Source organism: Papio anubis, chromosome 4 (genome assembly GCF_008728515.1).
Source record: "Papio anubis isolate 15944 chromosome 4, Panubis1.0, whole genome shotgun sequence".
Lineage (NCBI taxonomy): Eukaryota > Metazoa > Chordata > Mammalia > Primates > Cercopithecidae > Papio > Papio anubis.
Genome location: NC_044979.1, coordinates 173714722 through 173737984, shown reverse-complemented (window position 1 = coordinate 173737984; position 23263 = coordinate 173714722). Strand labels below are relative to the sequence as shown.

Genomic DNA, 23263 nt, shown 5'->3' with positions numbered 1-23263 from the left:
CTTTACCCATAAGAAAATAAATGTTCCTGTTTTAACTTAGACTCCATAAAAATTAAAACTGTTTTGGAAGGAGGAATGGCTTCCCTGTAACATAATGGATATTCAACAACTCAGATGCATTTTGAGAACAACTTTCCATCCAACTCTAAAAGGAAAACAGACAACTGGTGTAAAATTACTCCTAAAGCCCAGACCATGTATTAATACTTGAGCTCAAGAAAAACTTCCTTGCTAATGCTTAACTTGTTATCTTAACCACTTTTGCTTTTTCAGAACTTCCTAGCTACTTTTTAACCATTTCCAATCAGGAAAACTGGCCAGAGTGGCTTCAAATATAGTCATTAAGCCTCGAAGGAAGGTCTAGACTTGATGAACTTTGCAAATTCCTCCTTGTTTTTATTCTTTGCAGACTTAGAAAAGTCTAGAGGTCAAGATGGGGTTAGCCACCTGCAATGCTATGGTGGGAGTCTATATTTCTTGATGGCTATTAAAAAAAAAAACAGGAAAGCAGCAATCACTGTAATAAAATGTGCTGGTACTTGGAGAAATAAAGGTAGAAAGAGGTAGAAAGAATCCATAAATTTAAGTATAACTATCAAACTATTCATGGAGAAAAAATAGGGCATATACTCCAAAACTAGAGGCTCTCTAAGAAGCTGCAATAAAAACAATGCTCCTATATGCAAATTTGCGCCTCGTAAGAAAACGTAAATAAACCACAATTCTTGTTCTAATGTTTTAACGTCAACTTTGCTGACAAGATCAGGAAACTTGAGCCAAACATCTGCATCAAATGATAAATGCATGGCAAAAATGTCCTGTTTCCACTGCAGGGCAGTCACGGCAAAGCAGACATAAAAGAAATGTTTTCTACTTTACTTAAAGTTGGGATATGGGCCCAAGCCGACTTCTTCACATTAGGAGTGGTGGCACTTGTATTTTGTTTGTAGCTAAATTTTTCACTTTAAGATAAGGTTGGCAGACCCACGATTTATCGTGTCTTCGGTTTACTCACTGGCCTGCAAAGATCTTGTGCATCTATGCCATACCTTGTTCTCTGTGTATTCTTTCTAATTAGTTTTCCTAGGGTATCAAAAATATAGTTGAAGTTAAGTGCCTTTTCTGCCTTTCCAGCTGCAATGGAATTTTTTTTTTTTTTTTTGAAGCTCATCAAGAGAATAAAGGGGAAAAAGGGGAAAAATAAAAATAAATCAGGACCCCAGAAGAGGCTTCTCAGAACGCATGTGCTCAGATTCTCTGCCAAGGGAGTCCTCTAGACTGCTAGTTTTTGGGGAGATGGGGTCCCTGAGCCCAGAGCCATAACTGGCTACTGAATTGAACATATTTTTTGACTTCGTGGCTTTGTGACCTTGGGGTGGTCAAACAGCAACCTGTGGGAACTGAGCAGCGGTCACAACCATCAGAGTTGTAAAATAAATGTCAAATCAAAGAGATTTCTGGTTGAATCCTTAGAGGTAAGTGTCAACATACCTTCAGGGATACCTGCCTCACTGAAATATTAAACACAAAAACAGCTAGTTCTGAATGCTTCTCCATCAGCTCCATAAACATAGATCTTTCTTCCTCCTCTAATAGCAAGCCAATAACCACCTTCTCAATGGAAAATGGTGTTTCTGCAAGTCGCCCTTCATCATTGCCCAGATATTTATTGTCATATTTGAAAAGTATTGATAGGGCTTTAACTTCCAGATCTTCCCAAGTGACTTGCTTTTCAACTGCAGAATTATTTTCAACCAGGGAGCAACATCTGAGTACAAAAATGTGAGAGAGAGAAAGGTAAAAGAGAGAACTGAAAGGGAGAATCATTTTTTACTATACTTTTGTTTTTCTACACTTTACTCTGAACAATAACATATTAGAAAGCACTTTTATCTAATCATTCTGACTCTTCTCCCCTCTTTTCCTTCCAGTGGGGAAAAATACTTCCTCTTCTGAACAATCTTTCAGAGGACATTCCTCCTAGAGTTTAAAACATTACAGTCTTCAGAGTCCAGCGCCAGTTCTGGATCAGCCCACAACCTGCCCTGGCTGCACGGCTTCATGGGTCACAAGGACTGGATGGACAAGTGTGTGTGCCTATTGACCGCCTTCTCCCAGCACATGCACCATGTCCCAGTGGCATTGCTGGAGATGGTCCGTGCCCTCTCAGTACAGCAGCAGACCCTCAGGCAGATCGCGATCTGTGGAGACCGCCAGGCCAAGGACACCAAAGTTCTGGTGCAGTGTGTCCACCCTGTCTACATTCCTAACAAGGTGCTGATTCTGGCTGATGGGGACCCCTCGAGCTTCCTATCCCACTGGCTGCCTTTCCTGAGTACCCTCCGATGACTGGAAGACCAGGCCACTGCGTATGTGTGTGAGAATCAAGCCTGCTCAATGCTCATCATTGATCCCTGAGAATTATGAAAATTGCTATATCCATGACTGCCCCAGCCCCCTTGGGCTGGGGCAGAAGGTGGAGCTTCCCAACTATCTAGAGACTCAGGCCATGTAGGGCCCTGTAGAACCCGTGGCCGTGCCTGAGCACCCTGCCACCAGGTGATCTCAGCCATACTCACTGCCTCCCTTGCGCACCCACTCACCCTAGAATAAACTTAATAGTGTCCCAAAGGGGTCGGTGGAAATTACAGTCTCCAGTCTAGAGGACAGAATTAGGCTGTTTTGCTTTCTATTGTTATTGTTATTGTTGTTGTTTTTAACTTGTGTGTTCCCTTTTTCTTTGCAATTATCAGAAGGACATACCATTGCGATGGATCTTTAGGATGCCCGTATTTATAGCTGAACACACTCACTGGGCTCTGCTCTGTCCCAAAGGGTAGCTCTTTTCTTCCTTCTCGTGGTTTTCCTCTTGCTCCTCCATGCTTTGGAAAAGGCCATATTACTGTAGTTCACTGGATTTGGTTATGTAACAAAAGTGAGCCAAGTGCCTCAACACCATTGATCCTGGTGGGCAGCCAAGGTCACTTTTCATCTCTGAATGGAGGTCAGCAGGAAAGATGAGATGGCTGGGCTGGCAAAGCCTGCTGCCTTCCCTCTGCTCACCTCCATCCTGCACTCCTTCTGTGCTAACAGCCCTCCATTGTGGCCACTAAAACACCGCATTTCTCAGCCTGCGTTAAGATGCCAGGAGAAGGGTATTGAGACAGTGCAATAAAGAGTCTGACTACATTTCTGATGTCTGGCTGCATTCAAATCCCATTACTCCCTCTTCTCCTTTTGTTCCACATCCAGGAAGCTGATAAGAAAGCCCAAGTGCTCCCTCCTTTGGAATTGGTGGGAAATTTAAACCCCACAAGCCTCCACTCATGTGCAAGAGCCTTCACCCCAGCTTCACCTCTACCCACAATAAATGCCAAGTCAGTCTCTCTTCTCTGGTCTCTAAAGCTATTTTTGGATCATTATGTGAGTAATAAACCTTTCCATACTTTCTTAGTGGATGCATGTGTGGTATCATCAGTCTCAACATCTGAACCAAATTTTGGGTGAGAAGTTCGTCCTGCCTCTGGGAAATCTCTTTAGAAGGGTTTGTTAATGGATATGTTATCTTTGCCCATTGCCTCTTTCCCTTCCTCCTGCTGCTGGTGGACCAAACATCCCTCTTGTAATGCAGAGCAACACATCTGTGCCAAGGATGACTGAGTAGAAATGAAAAGGAACTGGGTCCCTGATGACATTGTGAGTTACACTCCCACCCACAGACTGTCTGCTTCTGGACCTCCTCAGTCAGGAAGAACAAGCTGAATGTGTGCAGCCGCTTATAGTTGAAGATAGTCTCAAACATAGGGCTTATGACTGAATAATCTTTTATGACTTCAGGAGCAGAAATCAGTATTTTTCCTGGGATGTGAACAGGCAACAAGCATAATATTTGTACCCTACCTAGGAGTAAGCCATTCTCAGTGGAGGGCCCCTGTAGCTAAGGGGCACTGGAATTTCCAGGGTTAACCTCATTTTGGGTGAAACATTAGGGGAAACAAGCCTGTATAAACTCACAGGGAGAGCCTGTTTCCATCACTGGAAAATGGTCTGAAAATCAATCTACAGTAGATTTTAGAGATAGTTTCAGAACCAAGCATCTGACTTGGGAATCCACCCATATGTGTCTACCTCATGCTGTTAATGGGCTTAAGAATATGGAAGTATCAGGAAGAAAGGACCTGTTTACAGAGCACCAAATCGGCCACTAGCAAAGTACTAGATATGCAGACAGAGTAGAATATAGGCTTCCTCCCCTACCCCCTGGTGGAGGGTATCAGCGCAGTAATACTCTAAAAAGTCATTAAGAGAATGACATCAGGTGCCTTCTAGTAGAATTAGAATTTGATTTCATTTGTTCAAAGCTTTTGTTATATCTATATTTTTCTATATGGATACAAGTATCAGCCAGAGCAAGTGATGGTGAAGAAAATCATGTCAGCCAGGTACAGGAAACTGAAAGCTAGACTCACCATCCCTGCCTCAATAAACCCAATGGCATTTCTCATCCTGACCTGGCAGGTAAGACAGAAAGCGGAGGGGTTGAGATACAGAGCCTCCTGAGCTTCCATATAAGCATTGGGATGAAACAATATAATATTTATTTTTTGAAGAAATGAATGAATAAAAAGCCAATGGGCAAGAGGAAATACTACAATTGTGGAACAGAAATATTAACACAATCTAAACCATTTATCATTGGAAAAATGACATATTCTGGAAAAAACCATCTCTAATTGAAGCTCATCCAAGATCCAAATGTTTTATGTTTATATTTCACGTAGTTGTCAGTAAAAATTGTAAACAACTTCTAGAGTGCTTTACAGACCAACAATTATTGATATCTTTAAGCAGTATTTTATAAGTAACTTTAAGTACTCAGTATCTTAGTAATTTTGCTAGTCCACATTTCAAAGACAAAATGTGAAACATTCATATTATTGATAGAGTGAATGTGCAATCAAAACAAACAAACAAAAACCCAGGAGGACAAATTATACTCACTGAGCTCTTGCTGTGAGCTCTTGCACTCCCGACGGTAGCAACTGAGGGTATCTACACTTTATTTTCAAGGAATAATAAATAAGCTCAAATTCCAACTTAACTTTTTTTGTTTGTTTGTTTGTTTGTTTGAGATGAAATCTCGCTCTACTGCCCAGACTGGAGTGCAGTGGCACGACCTTGGCTCACTGCAACCTCCACCTCCCGGGTTCAAGCCATTCTCCTGCCTCAGCCTCCTGAGTAGCTGGGATTACAGGCACATGCCACAATGCGTGGCTAAGTTTTGTATTTTTAGTAGAGACGGGGATTCACCATGTTGGCCAGGCTGGTCTGAAACTCCTGACCTCATTTGATCCACCCACCTCGGCCTCCCAAAATGCTGGGATTACAGGAGTGAGCCACCATGCCCGGCCCCAGCTCAACTTTTTAAACAAAATAAGAAAATTTAGTTAAATCTCAAAGCGCTTTGTGAAATGATTTTCTGACAAAGAAAAAAAGAAATGGAAAGAAACGTCTGCTTCAAGAAAGGACCCCCCAAAAAGAGTGCAACATTTCTGTGTTCAAAGACTGATTATAGCTACTCTTCTTTGAGCACACTGATTTCTTTTTTCCTGAAAGTTAAGGTCTCAGTGGAACTCCCAGTATTTCTTGATTTTAGCATGAAATACCTTATGTGGGTGTCTAGACATCACATCTGTGTTTGAGCTTGGAGAAAGTGATCTAGCAACACACCTAACCTGCCTGACAGGTATTGTCTGTACCTGAATGGCTTACTCATGAGTCACAAAACATCTCTGTTGCCAGATTTGCATTTGATTTCATTCTTAGACTTGTCTCACTCAGGATGCTGAACAAATTTTAAAAGTCAAAAATATAAAACATTGTAAAAAAGCATTCGCTCATTATTCAGCTTCTGAAAAAAGATGTCTTTATGCATAAACTCATATTTGTTGAAGTATTTATATAAGAAAAAGGAGCTCTCTAGTAATTCTAATGGCAATATTCATGTTGGTTCTCTATAACCATAGGAATATCAGACATTAAAGCAGTTCTGATAGTTTCAGTGCATTGCTGTCCTGTTCACAAAAGGCTCCAGAGTTGTGAAACTCTCTTTAATAACTTGGAGAGTTCCTTTAGGCTTAGCTTTGGGCAGTCTTTTGAACAGATCACAAAGTTATGAAGTCTCTTAATTACCATTGCTAAATCTTGCTAGAAGGAAGTTGTTTCTATTGGGTGTTTCTCTTTAGTCTGCCAGGAACCCAGGGCTGCAGTAACTAATCATTTTTCTATATTGTGTAGAATAATTGGACACAAGGCTGTCCACCCTTTTGGCTTCCCTGGGCCACATTGGAAGAAGAATTGTCTTGGGCCACATAAAATACACTAACACTAACAATAGCTCATGAGAAAAAAAAAACCCTCAATGTTTTAAGAAAGTTTATGAATTTGTGTTGGGCCACATTCAAAGCCATCCTGGGCTGCATGTGGTCCCCAGGCCGCAGGTTGGACAAGCCTGGTACAGACTTTTCATTCAAAATATAATCTAGGGCTTATAACAAATATAAATCTAACATATTTATAAAAAATAGCCCAAAGGAGGTGAAAGGGAGTAGAGCTGTGTTGGAGGAAGTTGACACCTGTTGGTAACCTGAATGCATAGCAAAAAATGAAAAGATTCAGAAAGGATAAATAAGATTAATGTAAGAAATTCTATAAGTATGTATTTCTCTCCTTTCTTCTCTCAGCTTCTTTAAAAGACATAAAACTATATAAAGTAACAATTATAACAAGGTTTGTTACATATATAGGTAACATGCATAATAATAATATTTAAAAAGAGGAAGACAGAATAGAGCTACGTAAGAGTAAAGTGTCTCTATTTTACTCACATTAAGGTAGTACACATCATTCTGATAAATTAATATATACATTGTTCATACTATTCCCTTATGATACTTTTTATTTCTGTAAAATTAGTAATGATATTCCCTCTTTCATTCTTGATTTTCATAATTTGAGTCATCTCACTTTTTTCTTAGTCAGCCCTGGGGCAACCACTAAGAAAACAGCTAAAAAGTATAGTAAAAATCACTAAAAATTAAAATATTATATTATAAACATTAATTTAATACAAAAAAAGTAATAAAGGTAGCACAGAGGAACAAAATGTGATATAAGACATACAGAAAGCAAAGAGTAAAATTGTCGACATATATCCAATCATAGTAATAATTATGCAATGTGAATGGATTAAATAGTCAAATCAAAAGTCGTAAGTTGTTAAATTAGATAAAAAGAAACAAGATTCAGCTATATATTGTCCACAGATGATAGGTTGAAAGTAAAAGAATGAAAAAAGATATGTCATGCCACTAGTAACTATAGAGAGCCAGAGTGGTTATGCTAATATCAAACAAAATCAACTTTAAGACCAGAAAATGTTAGTGGAGATATGGAAGACGCATAATAATGATAAAAGGGACAATCTATGAGAAAAATGTAATAATTATAATCATATAAATACCTAACAACAATGTCCCAAAGTACATAAAGCAAAAACTTATGGAATTGAAGGAAGAAACAGAAACAGACAATTCGACAATAATAGTTAGGGACTTCAAAACCTCACTTTCCACAATGTATAGCATGGGAAGAAGATTATAAAGGATATATAATTATAAACAAACAACACTATAAACAAACTACTAACAAACATCTATAGACCATCCACCCACAAACAGTAGAATACACATCTTCTTTACAAGTGCACATGGAGCTTTCTTCAGGACAGGCCATATGCTAGGCCATAAAACAAGCCTCAGTACAGTTAAAAGGTTTGAATAATGCAAAGTGTATTCTCCAATGACATTGGAGTCAAATCAGAAATAATAAAAGATGAAAATTTTAAAAATGTATAAATATTTGGAAATTAAATAATACATTCATAAATAACCAGTGATTAAATAAGAAGTCATATAGGAAATTCAGAAATCCTTTGAGATAAATTAACACAAAAACACACCAAACTAAAGTGAATTGGATGCACTTAAAGCAATGTTTAGAGGAAAATGTATAGCCATAAATATTTACATTATAAAAGAAGAAAGATCTCAATTTCCCAAACTTCGACCTTAAAACACTGGAAAAATGAGAGAAAATGAATTCTAAAGTAAGCCAAAGAAAGTAATACATAAAAAATAGAGCACTAATTGATGCAATAAAGATTAATTCCTTGACCAAACCAACACAGTTGACCAAATTTCAGCTAGATTGACTAAGAAAAAAAGAGAGAAGACTCAAATTATTAAAATCAAGAATTAAAGAGGGAATATTATTACTAACCTTACAGAAATAAAAAATATTATAAGGGACTAGTATGAAAGATTGCATGCCATGGACATAAATGAAATGGACAAATTTCTAAAAATACATAAACTACTACAACTGACTCGAAAGGAAATAGAAAATCTTAAAGAAAAACCTCTAATGAATGAGTAATTTTAAAACTTCCCAGAAGAAAAGCCCAGACCCATTCTACCAGTTACTTAAAGAATCATTATTTATTCAAATGATTATTATAATTATTCAAAAATTATTTGAAAAAATAGAAAACAATTCCTAGCTCATTTTATGAGGTCAGTTTTATATAGACACAAAAACAAAAGATATCACAAGAAAACCAGACCTACATCTATTATGAATATAAAACACAAAAGTCATCAACAAAATACAAGTAAATTAAATATTGATACATACAAAAAGGATTATACACTCACTATGACAAAGTGGGATATATCTCAGAAATATAATGCTGGTTTAACATCCAAAAAAATCGATCAATGTAATGCCCCATATCAATAGAAAGAAGGACAAAAAAATTGTGGTCATTTCAATAGAGCAGAAAAAGCATGCAACAAAATCCAAAATTCATTTATGATTTTTTAAAAAAAGGCTCAATAAACCAGGAATAGAAGAAAACTTCTTCAACTTGATGAAGGGTATCTACAAAAACAAAACAAACAATACAAAATCTCAGCTCATATCATACTTAATGGTGAAAGACCGAATGCTTTTCCCCAAAGATCAGGTACAGCATAAGTATGTCCACTCTCACTACTTCTATTTAACAATATTCTGGAGGTTCTGGCTTGGGAAATTGGGTAAACAAGATAAATCTTAAAAATTAAGTTTGCAAAAACAAAAGGAAAAGTTCTTATATTTACATATGACATGATTTGGTATGTAGAAAATTTAAGTAATCTACTATTAATAATTAGAATAAATTAATTTAGAAAGGTTGCATTATACAAGATCACTATACACAAATTAATTGCATTGTTATATGCTAACAATGAAGAATCTGAAAAGAAATTAAGAAAACAATTTTATTTATAACATCCTAAAAGAATAAGATACTTGGGAATAAATTTAATGAAAAATTATAAGACTTGTACAGTGAACAACTATGATGTGGCAATGTAACACTTTGTACACTACAAAACGTTGTTGAAAGAAATTTTAAAAGACCAAAATAAAGGGAAAGACATCCCATGTTCATGGATTGGAAGAATTGGTATTGTTAAAATGGCAACATTCATCAAATTGATCTATACATTCAATGCAATACCTATCAAAATTCCAAATGGCTATTTTGTAGAAACTGACATGGTGATTCTATAATTTATATGGGAATTCAAAGGAACCAGAGTAGCCAAAAGAATATTGAAAAAGAACTAAATTGAAGATCTCACACTGATTTCAAAACTTATTTCAAAGCTACAATAAACAAGACAGTATGGTATGGACATAAAAATAAACATATAGATCAATAAATAAATTTGAATAAAATTGAAAGTCCAAAAGTAAACTAGTTCATTTCAATCAGTAGTGCCAAGATAATTCACTAAGGACATTGCATTAACTTGAGATAGGTCATAAACCTAAATAGAAGAGCTAAATCTATGAAACTCTTAAGAGGAAACATGAAAGCAAACTTTGTGAACTGCTGTTACAGATGACAGTAAAAATAAACAAACAAACAAAAATGGACAAGAGAGAAAAATAGATAATTTGGACATTAGTATAATTAAACATTTTTGTGCTGCAAATAATACAATCAGGAAAGTGAAAAGAAGACAATCCACAGAATGGGAGAAAATGTTTGCAAATTACATATCTGATAATGGGCTTATATCCAGACTGCATGAAGAATTCTTAACAACTCAACAATAAAAATATAAATAGCTGAGTTTAAAAAAGGATAATGGATCTAAAAAGACATTTACCCAAAGAAGAGAAACAACTTGTCAATAAAAACATGAAAAGATGTTCAACATCTTTAGCCACTAGGGAAATGCAAATCAAAACCACAATGAGATACCACTTCAAAACCACGAGGATAGTTACAATGAAAAGACAGATAATAACATGTGTTGGCAAGGATGCAAAGAAATTGGAATGTTCATCCATTATGGGAGGTAACATAAAAAAAAAGAAAAATTTTGGCAATTTCTCAAAATGTTAAACACAGAGTTATTATATGATCATTCTATTCTTAGATATATACCCAAGAGAAATAAAAACATACCTCCACATAAAAATTTGTGCATGAATATTCATAGTAGCACTATTCAGAATAGTCAAAAAGTGGATGCAACCCAAATGCCCATCAGCTGCTGAGTGTATAAACAAAATGTTGTATTGAAGCAAAAGTTAAAAAGAGGAAAAACAAATTTTTCTCCATTAGGCAGCTCGAGACCCACCCCACCCCTCCCCCAACCCCGTAAGCTATGGTACCCTGGGAAGTTTTGTAAGTTTGCAAATTCCTGTTTTCTGTGGCTGGTTTCTGTAAGTTCCTGCTTTCTATCTGGGTGGCACAGTGAAGGACACAAGATAAGCTTGAGCAAGCCTAGATTACAGCCACTTGGGCCACATAGCAGGAGTCACATGACATGCTTAAACAAGCCTGAGTTACAGGTCTGTCACTGTTTGATAAGCTGTCTTTGTTACCTGTTTTCATGCCACTGCGTTTCACTCCACTGTAAGCTTGTTTCAAACTAGCCAACCCCCTTTCAGAAGTGTGTATAAAAGTCAAGCCCTGCCTTTGTTCGGGGCTCAGCCTTTGGTTGTTAATCTGCTGGGCTTGAGTGCACTCACTAAAATCCTCCTGTTCCACTCAGTGGTCTCTCCAGTCTCCTGATTCCTGCAACATTTTGGTGAGCCAGCCAGGAATGGAGATGAAAGGATTGCTGTCTCCTTTGCCTGTGGGTCTGGGGCCCCGAGCTGGGGGAGAACCATGACCTCAGGCATGCCATTGGGGAACTTAAACCCAGAGAAGGGATCAGCTCTCCTGTGATCCAGTGCCCCTCCCTGACAGCACAACAGAACCTAAGGGATTACAGGATGATTCCACAGATAGTGCGCTACAGGACCACGGTAAGGTTTGAGGCCCAAGGCAGGACCCATCCCACAAAGACAGAAGGGGAGCCTGATCAACTTCCAGGGGTGCACCAAGTAGTCTGACCCAGGACGTGAGAGTGGCTCACAAAGTTGGATGAAACCTGCACCCATGGTGTACTGAGTAGTCCAACCCAGGATGCGAGAGTGGCTCACAAAGTCGGATGAAACCTACATCCCACCCAGAGAAAAGGAACTGGGAGCGGGGAAGTGTGTGAATGCATGTGAAAGAGGTAGTTCTAAATTCTAAAAGGAGCTAATGTGGGGAGTGAAGTGTGTAGGGCCACAGGTCTATTAGCATAGACCGTACACCCCTAGTGAAGTGTGGGACCAACCAGGACTAGTGGTGAACTTCCTCCAGGGCTACTGCATATGGTTTAGGGAGGGAGGCACCTCACAATTTAGCAATTGTGTTGGTCCAGGTTCGGGACTCATATGAACCCTCCATTAAAGCTAAGTGGCATCTGAAAACTCCCATGAGGGAGACGGTCTAATCGGTCTGAAGTGAAAGTAAAAGAGTGAATAAGTTCCGTCACAACTGGGAGGAAATGGGAGGGAAGCTGTCGAAAGCCACCCCATTACAATGTATGTTAAAGAACTTCAAGAAAGGTTATGCAGAGGGTTATGGGATCAAGTTGACCCCCAAGAGGTTGAGAACTCTCTGTGAAATAGAATGGCCCTCTTTTGGTGTCACATGGCTGGTAGAAGGAACTATAGATCGGGAAACAATTGGCCGTGTATTTAAGGTGGTGACTGGGGTGGGCAGACAGCCAGGGCATCCAGACCAATTTCTTATATATAGTCCAAAACCGACCTGCATGGTGGCAGCCCTGCCTCATAGCTGTGGCTTGAGCCGAACTTAAAGTGAAAGAAAAATCAGCTTCCCTATCAGCTACAGAAACAAAGGGAAAGCCACAGGAAAAACAAGTTCTGCAGGAATCACCAGAGGAGATAGGAATTCCTCCTCCCTACACTCCAATCTACCCCCCTTTACCGAGGCTGGCCCCTGAGGAGTCAAATTCAAATGGTAACGAACCCCGGCCTGGGCTCAAAAAGAAAAATAAAAACCACTGCCACAGGAGGTCAAGAGGAAAGTCAGGATGATCAAGCCAGCTACCTCCGGCCTGGCCAAGCCCAGGCTTTGCAGATGCATCCCTGGGAAACTCCGGGACCCCTCTATTACGATGAACATGGCCAGATTCAAGGGGAGAGAAAAGGAACCCCTCCTGTGGCTACCAGGAGAAAGCATTTAAACAAATCAAAGAAGCCTTAACACAGGCCCCAGACTTAGGACTGCCTGACATAACTGCGCCTTTCTTTCTATATTTCCATGAACAAAAGGGAATGGCTACAGGAATCCTGACTCAATACACAGGATTGTGGCATCGCCTGGTGGCATACTTATCCAAGCAACTAGACTCAGTGGCACTAAGGTAGCCTCCTTGCTTTAAGGCACTAGCTACCACTGCCCTACTGGCACAAGAAGCTAACAAACTGACTCTAGGGCAGCAGCTGATCATCCAGTTAATGCATTCAGTTATAACTCTAATGAACCAGAGAGGGCATCACTGGTTATCAAATCCGGGAATGACTCAGTACCAGGGACACCCATGCGAAAATCCCCACATAACTTTAGAAACAGTAAACACCCTTAACCCGGCCACCTTGCTCCCGATTGAACCAGGAACCCCCCTACATGACTGTGAAAATGGTAGATGAAGTATTCTCGAGCAGGGGAGATCTTACAAACCAACCCCTCAGGGACCCACTTGTTACTTTGCAGATGGGAGCAGTTTCACAATGGAAGGGGTCTGTTGGGCAGGTCATGCAGTGGTAACATTGGACTCAGTGGTAGAGGCTCAGCCTCTGCCCACCGGAACATCAGCCCAGAAGGCAGAGCTAATAGCCCTAACAAGGGCTCTTTTGCTGGTGAGAGACAAAAAGGTCAATATTTACACTGATTCCAAATGTGTCTTTGCCACATTGCATGTTCATGGAGCTATATACAAGGAGAGAGGACCCTTAATTACTGGGGAAAAAAGAAATAAAGTACAAACAGGAGATTTTATAGCTCTTAGGCACTGTATAGGCCCCAAAGAAGGTAGCTATTATGCACTGCAGAGGGCACCAAAAGGCAAGAACACTAGAGACCAAAGGAAACAGAAAGGCAGACAGGGAGGCAAAACGGGCAGCAATGACTACTCCACGCTTTGAAAAGGAATCCCTAGCTATGCCTGTCCTCCCAGAGCCTCCCCTCCCCAAGATCCCAAGTTACTCTCCGAACGAGAAGGCCTGGTTTGCCTGAGAAACTGGAAAATGCACTGAAGGAGGATGGTGGAAATTCTCTGATGGGAGGCTAGCCATCCCTGAAATGGTGGCCCCTAAGTGTGTAAAACATTTCCACCAAGAGACTCACATGGGGAAAACGGCACTACAAACACTACTGGGATGCCACTTCTATGTGCCACAGCTCACCGCCCTCACCCAAGCCATTTGCGAACAATGTCTAACATGTGCCCAGAATAACCCATAATAACCTACTCGGCCCCTGGGAATTCAGGAAATGGGAGCCACACCCTGTGAAAACCTGCTTATGGACTTCACAAAGCTGCCCTGAGCAGGGGGCTATTAGTACATGCTAGTACTTGTCTGCACCTTGTCAGGATGAGTCAAAGCTTTCCCTACCCAAAGAGAAAAAGCATGGGAGGTAACTAAAGCAATGCTAAGAGACATTATCCCCAGAGTTGGACTGCCCCTGACTCTTGGGTCAGACAATGGACCAGCATTTGTAGCTGAAATAGTTCAAGAACTGGTATGACTATTAAAAATAAATGGAAATTACACACAGTCTACCAGTTGCAGAGCTCAAAAAAGGTAGAGCGCATGAACTGGACGCTCAAACAACTACTAAAATAAAATATTGCCAAGAGACCCACCTAAGATGATATCAGGTCTTGCCCATGGTCCTCCTCCGAGTAAGGTGCACCCCCACCAAACAAACCAGGTATTCACCCTATGAAATCTTGTTTGGCCGGCAACCCCAATCATAGGTCAAGTTAAGGGTGATCTCCGTGAACGAGGGGAACTAACTTTAAGAAGGCAAATACAGGCTTTAGGGATAGCCATGTAGGGTGTCCATGGCAAGGTACGGGAAAGAATGCCCATAAGCCTGACAGACCCGGCACACCCCTTCAAACCCAGGGATGCTATTTGGGTCAAAAAATGGAATCCAACCACTTTGGGACCCATATGGGATGGGCCACATACTGTAATCTTGTCCACTCACACTTGTCCACTCACACATTAAAGTTGCAGTAATTGTGCCATGGGTCCACCACAGTCAGCTGAAGCCAGCTGCCTTAGACAAATGGACCAGTCAACAGGATCCAGACCACCTGTGCCGGCCAATCCTACAACAGGACCAAATTGCCATTGAAGACATTGACAGCCCTGCTCTGGTCACTCTGGAAGCTGACCAGTCGACGCATGACCGAAGCTTGAGGAGGCAACAGCTCTGCTCTAGTCACCCTGGAAGCTGACTAGTCTATGCATGGCTGAAGCTTAAGACATCATCAGGGAAGTCAATATGGTTAGAAATCTTAAGTCCAGTAGCTTTCCTTATAATATTAGTTATTTTACTGCTGTTTTGCCACTTTGCTCAGCCCCCTTCCCTGGGTAAAGACCTCTTTTGTCCTTGCTTGCTGGGTATAAATATGCTACTCTTGGTACCAACTTGAAGCTCCAAATGCCTGGCAGGCACCCTCAGGCGTCTACTGAATCTGTGGACTGTGGGCATATTGGCAACTGCCAACTAAATGGTCAAGGGCCTGCGTATTAGGAACAATTAGACGGTCCTTCTTTCTAATCCCTTTAAAACAAGGAGAAGGCTTAGGGTACCCTATCTATGATGAAACTAAAAGGAGAAATAAAAGGGGCATAACCATAGGGAAGTGGAAGGACGATGAATGGCCTCCCGAAAGAATAATCCAATATTATGGCCCAGCCACCTGGGCAGAAGGTGGAATGCAGGGATACCACAGCGCTATTTACATGCTCAACCATATCATAAGGTTACAAGCAGTACTTAAAATTATTGCAAGTGATACAGCAAAGGCCTTAAATCTGCTAGCCCAGCAAGCCACAAAAATAAGGAATGCTATTTATCAAAATAGATTAGCCCTAAACTACCTCCTAGCCCAGGAAGGAGGGATGTGTGGGAAGTTCAATTTAATTAACTGCTGCCTAGAGATTGATGACAATGGAAAGGTCATCGAGAATATAACTGTAAAAATCCAAAAATTAGCCCATGTTCCAGTACAGGCTTGGAAAGGATGGTCTTCAGATTCCCTCTTTGGGGGCTGGTTTTTATCCCTTGGAGGATTTTAAACCTTAGTAGTAATAGTTTTAGCCATACTGGGAGTCTGCCTCATACTCGCTTGTCTCCTACCTCTCCTTGTTAAGAACATCCAAATAGCTACAGAGGCTCTTGTAGATAAACAAACTACCACTTGACTAATGGCTGTAACTAAATATCAACCCTTGCCAAATAAAGAGCTACTACCTTCACATGAAGAATTAAATAATACTGATGCTTTCCATTAAACCTTATTTATAAAAAGCATCAAAGAGGGGAATGAAGCAGAAGTTAAAAAGAGGAAAAACTGATTTTTCTCTTTTAGGCAGCTCGAGTCCCATCCCCCTCCCCACCCCGTGTGCTATTGTGCCCTGGCATGTTTCATAAGTTTGCAAATTCCTATTTTCTGTGGCTGGTTTCTGTAAGTTCCTGCTTTCCATCCAGGCAGCACAGCGAAAGACACAAGATAGGCTTCAGCAAACCTATATTACAGCAATTACAGCCACCTAGGTCACATAGCAGGAGTCATATGATGTGCTTAAACAAGCCTGAGTTACAAGCCTGTCATTGTTTGATAAACTGCCTTTGTTACCTGCTTTTGTGCCACTGCATTTTGCGCTACTGTAAGCTTGTTTCAAACGTCAGCCCCCTTTCAGAAGTGTGTGTAAAAGTTAAGCCCTGCCTTTGTTCAGGGCTCAGCCTTTGGATATTAATCCACTGGGCTGGAGTGCACTCAATAAAATCCTCCTATTCCACCCAGCGGTCTCTCCATTCTCCTGATTCTCAAGCAGTATAGTTATAAATCCCATTATTCAGCAATAAAATGGAATGAAATACTGATACAGATGAGAACATGGATGAACTTTGAAAACATTATGCAAGGTGAAAGAAACCAGATGCAAAAGACCACACACTGTATAATTTCATCAATGTGAAATGTACAGAATAGGCAGAACTACAGATATAGAAAGTAGATGAATGGTTGCTAAGGCTTAGGGTGGGGAGCAGAGGGAGGATGGAGAGATGATGACTAAAATGTACTGGTTGTATTTTTGGGGTCATTAAAATATAAAACATAATGTAGCAATTGCATAACTCTAAACAAACTAAAACCATTGTATACTTCAAATGCTGAATTGTTTGGTATGTGAATTATATGTTAACAAAGCTGTTAAAAAAAGTTCTAATCCCCACAAATTAGTCATGTGATATAAGTTTTAATCTCTTAGTACTTTTAGAAAAATGATTCAATGTAGCAGCATTTATCAGTGTTGTCACTGTTGATATTTTGGGCCAAATCATTATTTGTTGGGTGGGACAGGAGGCTGTTCTGTGTATTTCAGAATGCTGCACCCTTGGCCTTTACCAACTAGATTTCACAGCGTCCCCTCCCTCAGCTGTGATCATCAAACTGTTTCTAGACTTTGACAAATGTCCTTTGGGGGTCAAAATCACCCCTAGTTGGGAACCATTGTATGCAATGTTTCACAGCAGTAATTGGGTTAAATCTGAAGCCTTCAGCTTCTATTAAGACTTTGCAAAAGGAAGATATCTTGTGCCCCTTCAAATTGGGAACTGCTCAGGGCAAATCTGCTTCTCATTCTATTTGAAAGTCATCCTTCTGCTCGCTGAGATAGATGCATATTCTGATTGTCTCCTTTTGGAAAGGCTTATCAGAAACTCAAAAGAATGCAACCTTTTGCCTCTCACCTACCTGTGACCTGGAAGTTCCCTCCCTGCTTTGAGTTGTCCTCACCTTTCTGGAAGGAACCAGTGTACTTCTTACATTTATTGATTAATATCTCATGTCTCCCTAAAATGTATTAAACCAAGCTGTGCCCCAGTCACCTTGGGCACATGTCGTCAGGACTTCCTGAGGCTGTGTCACAGGCACACATCCTTAACTTTGGCGAATAAACCTCCTAAAATGATTGAGACTTGTCTCACCATGTTCCTCAATTGACATCTGGTAACCACAAAGGGATCCTGAGTGAAGGTGACCTGGCCTGCAGCAGTTTGCCTATTGGTGCCTGGTGCTGTCTTGGGCACCTTGTAGCCTAAACCAATAGGACGATTGCTGAAGTCCAGGACCTCTTTCCTCCAGGAATCCCTGATCTTCCAGCATTTTTCAGTTGGGGGTTGAGGTTTGGTTGCTATTTAAAAAACTCCTTCGATCAAAAAGGGTGAGCCTGTCTGCTTCTGCCTCAGCAGGGAGCAGTTTTCAGTTGGGGCCCTATCACTAGGTAAGAAAGCTGGTTTGGGATTCTGTCTTGCAAATTATTCTTAAATGACCAAAGTTAGCATTAACAACCTCGACAACTTTATATTTCTAGAAGCTTAAACATTTGCCCTTATTTTTCACATTAAATCTAAAGAGTAGATTACTACTGTTACTTTAAGCTTATATCCTGGAGCTAAAGGAGAACCAAGTTAGGAAAATGGTCTAAGTATTATTATAACTGTCCACAGATGGGGCCTCCTCTGGGTCTCCATGTAAGTATCATACTCAGCACTATAACTTTAGTGAGTGTTCAATAGAATATTAAAATTACTCACTGCACATTTGGAAGAAGGTTTTCCTAAATAAAAGTATTCAGAGAAATAAAAGTACATTTATCTTTTATCAATGTTAGATTGGAAATAGAATAAGTACTATTAATACCTATACAAAAGAAAAAGAAACCCAAACAAGATTTAATGGAATTAAAACAAAAATGTTTTACCTGAATTTAGTTGATTTTGGTAACTTAGCCATCACATTTCTCAATCTGTATTCAAAGACCTAAACAAAAATTCTACTGATTGGAAGATGCAAAAGTTAATTTTCAAGCAAAGCAAGTGGATGTGTGATTTATTCTACCACTATTTAAAACAAAGGTTAATAAGGAACAAATGAAAAAAATTAACCATGTTGAAACCCCAGGAGAAAACTGAATTAGAACTGTGAGTCCAGAAATGAGAAAAATGTGACAAATTGGACAAGAGGGTGTTGAATCAGTAACTCATAAAGGGAAATGCATCACTTTCACAAAGAGTTGCAGCAATAAGAGGGAGTAAGGAAAACCACCTTCAACATAATGATAAAAAAAAACCTCAGTTTTACACATGCATATTCATAAACACATATTACTCATCATTGAGTAGTAATACTCACTGTCATATGCTCCTTTCATATTATGAAAATTGGATATCTCATAGCAATGAACTTTTCCTCTGCAACAAAATAGATGAATCATTTCTATCACTGAGCCTACGTGCGAATGAAGTATTCCCTGTGTCCTCAGAAACATCTCCAGGGATCAATATACAGTCGTTTACTTTGTATTGTGCCTTTCCACATTCCCCCAGATTAGCCTGCACTTGCCCCACCCAATGCTAATTTTTCTTTTTCAACCTGCCCAATTCAAAGAAATGGTCATCATCAAAGTCATCACACCCCCATCTGAACACTTTTTTTTCTTTTTTTTCTCTCTTCTGATACTAAATTCTACACTGGACTTTTTCACCTTGACATCCTGCCCTGTGTGTCATGTAGCGCCCCTTGTCCCAAAAGCCAGATGATCTGGGCCATAAGTTAAGGAGACCAGGATGTTCCTAGACACAGAGCTACCTGTTGTGCACATCCATTCTGAACCCTCTGTGCTTCAACATTGACCACTCAGACTGGCTTCTGTTTTGTTCCTCTGGGAAATCCCAGGACACTGGTGCTGAGGGAAGGAGAGGCTGAAGCAGTCCTCCATGTAGTGTGTGTGGGTGCCTGAGTGCATGGGTGCTCCTGTACCTGGGTGCCTCTCTATTGCTATGTGGAGCACGTGAGGTAGGATGAGAGCCTTGATAATTGAGGCAGCCAAACCATAAAGTTTTTTAAACTTTTATTTTAGGTTTGGGGGTACATGTGAAGGTTTGTTACTTAGGTGAATGCATGTCATGGGGATTTCTTGTACAAATTATTTCATCACTCAGGTTGTTGTGGGAATTAAGGGACAGGAGAGACCAATGGGTGGAACAGGAGGATTTTATTTAGGTGGCCACTGGCCCAGCAGATTAACATTCAAAGGCTGAGCCCTGAACAAAGACAGGGCTTGACTTTTATACATGCAACTGAAGGGGGTTGGCCAGCTAGTGGCATGGAACCTGCAGGGTGGGCAAGCAAGCTTCACAGAAGCAGAACAAAGGCAGAGTATCAAACAGCGACATGTTTTACAACTCAGGCTTATCTTGTGACCTTCGCCATACTGCACAGCTGGAAAACAGCAACTTACAAAATCCTTGCAAACTTGCAGAAATAGTTACAAAAGTAGTTGTGAGAACAGCTCAAAGGATAATGGTATAGGGAAAGAATTTCAAAGGGGGAAACTGATAAGAAGAAACTGTTTTTCTTATCCTTGCCTGGGGGTGGGGGGTGTTGGGAGAGTCTCTGGAGCTCATTCCTTTGGGCTCTGGCTTTTCAGATAGTGTTATCAAGGCCCTGCTAGGGCCCTGCCTATTGCTAGCCTTGGAGTGAGTCAGCCAAGTATAGGAAAACTTGTTTTTCTCTTTTTAACTTCTGCTTCAAGGTATTAAAAGCCTAATACTCAATTGTTATCTTTTCTGCTTGTCTCCCTCCTCCCTCCCTGTACCCTCAAGTAGACCCCAGTGTCTGTTCTTTGCTTCTTTGTGTTCATGAATTCTCAACATTTAGCTCACACTTACAACTGAAAACGTGGTATTTGGATGTCTGTTCCTGGTTAGTTTGCTAAGGATAATGGTCTCCAGCTTCATCTATGTTCTTGCAAAGGATATGATCTCATTAGTTTGTTAAGGCTGCGCAGTATTCCGTGGTATATGTGGACCACATTTTATTTATCCAATCTGTCCTTGATGGGCATTTAGGTTGACTCCATGTCTTTGCTATTGTGAATAGGGCTGCAATGAACATTCACTTGCACGTGTCTTTGCGATAGAATTATTTATCAAACCACTCTTCTCCACAGACATTCTTGTCTCACAAGGAATTCTACAAGTCCTTGGAATCGACAGGATTTAGACAAGCCTGTCTTACCACATCCCAGAACAGTGGGGAAAGTAGGGATGCACTCTTACCCGCTTAGAGTTGCAGTTGAAGGTTCAGAAGGGGCTGGAGTTCCTTTCACAACGAGGAAAGTCCATGGTAACTCCATGCAAAGTCAAAGTTGGCTGGGCATGGTAAATGTTGTGTTTATTTTGTTTTCTTTGGGGAGGGTAATTTTTATTCAGAGTGGCAAGCAAATGAAAGGTGCTTTGCCTTCAAAGAAAGACCCACCTGCTTAAAATGTTACATTAATATAACCTGCAGACTTCTGTCCCTGACTTTGGATATTTTCCTTGTTTTTCCTCCTGTCCCACTGTTGATACAATCAGTTCTTTTTTTCTTTTGAGGAAATTAAAAAAGTAAACAGAGTTGGGTTGGCAGAATATATTTTCATGTGTCACTTGGAACGGATTAACACATATCAGCTTCCCTGAATATCTCAAATTTCACACAGCTCAAGCCCGTCCTCAAAACTGTCTTTTAAATGACAAAGGACTCCCTCCTTTCTTATTCCTGATCTCAGGAGCGCTGGGCCCTTCCCGAGGGACTGGTTATACTTACGCCATCTGCTGGTTGTTAGTGGGACTGCACTTGCTGCTGTAAGCCCCAGTACTATGGTTCTGTGCCCAAGTCCTCCTAGAAAACGGAGGCCTTGGTATTGGTGGACTAATTGAAGAAATACAGATATGCCATTCATCATTTAGGACACCAAGAGGGACACCTGAGACGTTAGTTTTACTTTTAGGGGTATTTCTTAGAAAATGATACGTTTCATATTTTGGCTCTCCAATTCTTTATGCCGAATCTAAGGAAATATTGTTGAGTTCAGCTTCAAAAACAGCCCAGGTGAGGTTATAAATGCTGATGTGGAAATGTCAGAGTATGTGGTCAGCGTGACAACAATCTGGATAACCTGAAAATGTTCATGCTGCAAATGTTTAGAAAGGCTGTATAGCATTAAAAACAATGCTTTCAATCAAGGTGTGGGAAACATGTGACCAAATGCTTGCAGGTGGGAATGGAGTGGATTTGGGTTTCGGAAACATGTAAGACTAATTTTTCTTTCTTTTTTTATAGAGACAGGGTCTTACCCTGTTTCCCAGGCTGAATCATAGCTCATTGCAGCCTCAAACTCCTGAGCTCAATAAATACTCCTGCCTCAGCCTCCAGAGTAGCTGAGACTACAGGCATATGCCACTGTGCTCAGCTAATTTCTTTAAATTTTTTGTAGAGATGGGGTCTTGCTTGGTTGCCCAGCTGTGTCTCAAACTGTTGGCCACAAGCAATCCTCCTTCCTTATCCTCTGAAAGTAGTGAGATTACCTCCCAAAGCATGGAGCCACCATGCCAGCCAGAAACCTAAATTTTCAATGTCCATACATGGACAGAAGTTGAGGTCTTGGAACCATACAAAGCAAGAGTGAGAAGTGAGATTTCCTCCATTAGGACAGAACTCTGAAGGTAAGACCAGAAAATTACTTGCATATTAGCACAGGATTGTAACAGGTAAGCCTATCCCTTTCTGCCTGGTTTAGGTGTGAAGGCAGGAATGTCCTTAAGAATGCATTAGTGCAGCCCATTTCCAGACACAAAGTTAGGGCTCAGATTTTCACTTCCTTCTTTGTTCAGGAATTCCCTAGCTAAGAAATTAACTTGCAAATTTTCCCAGACAAATAAGCCTCTTTGGAATCTTAGCAGAAGCAAATATAAAACCTGGTATGTAAAAATATACCTGGACACAATATATTCCACTTAAGAGTCAGCAGGAACAAAATAAATAGAATTAGAACCTCAGTAACCTGGGTTAATAAGAAGCCAATCTGAAAGAGAATATAAAATAAATGTTTAACATGATGAAAGACATAGGCAAAAAACAGATATGATATGGTTTGTCTCTCTGTCCCTACCCAAATATCACCTTGAATTGTAATTATCCCCACATGTCAAGGGTGGGACCAGGTGGAGATAATTGGAATCATGGGGGTGGTTTCCCCCATTCTGTTCTCCTGATAGTGAGTGAGTTCTCACAGGACCTGATGGTTTTATAAGGGGCTTTCCTCTTTGCTTGACACTCATTCTCTCTCCTGCTACCCTGTGAAGACATGCCTTTTGCCATGACTGTAAGTTTCCTGAGACCTCTCCGGCCATGCAGAACTGTGAGTCTGTTAAGCCTCTTTTCTTTATAAATTACCCAGTCTTGGGTATGTCTTCATAGCAGCATGAGAAAGTAGTAATATAAGATACTGGTAAAAACCAATATTTTTGAAAAATGAAATACAGTCATTGAAATTAAAAACTCAGTTGGCAGTTTAAATAACAGAAGAGATATGACTAAAGAAAAAATTAGTGAATTGAAAGACGAATATGAGGAAATTACTAATAATGCAGTGTATAGAGACAGAACTG

At 40.2% G+C, this 23263-nt stretch overlaps 1 protein-coding gene across 3 annotated transcripts in view; it reads right to left on the bottom strand.

The window, feature by feature from the left end:
* KCNJ15 (potassium inwardly rectifying channel subfamily J member 15) overlaps positions 1-10804 on the bottom strand; it is a 79375-nt gene extending 68571 nt beyond the window's left edge. Inside the window, exon 1 of one of the 3 annotated variants that reach the window (XM_031665745.1) lies at positions 10586-10804. The gene's annotated coding sequence lies outside the window, so the exon portion shown is untranslated. The remainder of the gene's footprint in view (positions 1-10585) is intronic. The other 2 variants (XM_031665746.1, XM_031665744.1) reach the window with 2 other exon arrangements.
* Positions 10805-23263: the final 12459 nt, after the last annotated feature.